Here is a 1,706-nt window from a genome sequence, read left to right on the forward strand (position 1 = left end):
CCCAGAAATAAATCCACATACTGACAGTCAACTGATCTTTGACAAAGTCAACAAGAACATACACTGGGGAAAAGACTGCCTGCCTCTTCAATAAATGGTGTTGGGAATACTGAATCTCTATATGCAGAATGAAACTAGACTTGTACCTCTTACCATAAACCAAAGTAAACTCAGAATGGATCCAAGACTTAAGTATATGACTGGAAACCATAAAGTTACTAAAAGAAAACATAGGGGAAACACTTCAGAAAGTAGGACTGGGCAAAAATCCTATGAATAAGACCCCAAAAGTACAAGAAACAAAAGAAAAAAATAAACAAATGAGATTATATCAAACTAAAAACCTTCTGCACAACAAAGGAAACAATCAACAGAGCTAAAAGACAACCTACAGAATGGGAGAACATATTCACAAACTATACATCTGACAAGAGATTAATACCCATAATATATAAGGAACTCAAACAACTTCACAGTACAAAATCAAATAATCCAATTAAAAAATGAGGGAAAGGAGCTGAATAGACATTTTTCAAAGGAAGACATACAAATGGCCAACAGGTACATGAAAAAATGCTCAGCATCACTAATCATCAGGGAAATGCAAATCAAAACAACATTAAGATATCATCTCACCCTAATTAGACTGGTCAGTATTAAAAAGACCAAGAATAACAAATGCTGGCAAGGATGTGGACAAAAGAGAACCTTCCTACACTGTTCATAGCACTGCAAAATAGTACAGCCATTATGGAAAACAGTATGAAAGTTTTGGAAACAACTACAGACAGAACTACTACATGATCAAGCAATCCCACTTCCAGGTATATATCCAAAGGAATGGAAATTATCATTTTGAAATGACACCTGAACTCCCATGTTCACTGCAGCTCTATTTACAATAGCCAAAATATGGAAACAGCTTAAATGTCCATCAACGGATGACTGGATAAGGAAAATGCTACTTAAAAGGATAAAAAAAAAACTAAAAAGCACTAGTGAAGTTCGCAGTCCAGGTGCACAGACTCACCCAAAGACTTCAACCTAATCATAGGACTGTAGAACGCTTCCCCTCCCCCCACACCTTACAACCACAACACTAAAGCCCATTTATCACAGTTCCTTTTACCCAGTGCATTATGTCTGGCTATGAAGGATAGATTACAAGGCATACTAAAAGGCAAAAAAACATAGTTTAAAGAGACAGAACAAGCTCAGAACCAAAGTCAAATATGGAAGGAATGTTGGCATTATCAGACCGGGAATTTTAAAAACTATTATTCAAGTACTAAACACTTTAATGAAAAAGTAGACAACATGCAAGAACAGAGGGAAAATGTAAGCAAAGAGACTGAAATTCTTAGGAAGAGTTAAAAAAAAATGCTAGAGATTAAAACCCTGTAACAAATGAAGAGGGAAAAGAGTCTCTGAGCTTGATGCTGTAACAGTAGAAACCTCCAAAACTTAAAAGCAAAGACAAAAAAAAGACCAAAAAGCCAGAACAGATATCCAGGACCTGTTGGACAACTACAAAACATGTAACTTACCTGTAATGCGAATGCCAGAAAGAGAAGGAAAAAAAATAAATAAAGAAACGAAAGAAATATTTAAAACAATAATGACCGAGAATGTCTCCAAAATTAACGTTAAGACACAAAATCACAGATCCAGGAAGCTCAGAGGACACCAAACAGGCTCAAGGCCAA

Source organism: Galeopterus variegatus, unplaced genomic scaffold (genome assembly GCF_000696425.1).
Source record: "Galeopterus variegatus unplaced genomic scaffold, G_variegatus-3.0.2 Scaffold4528, whole genome shotgun sequence".
NCBI lineage: Eukaryota > Metazoa > Chordata > Mammalia > Dermoptera > Cynocephalidae > Galeopterus > Galeopterus variegatus.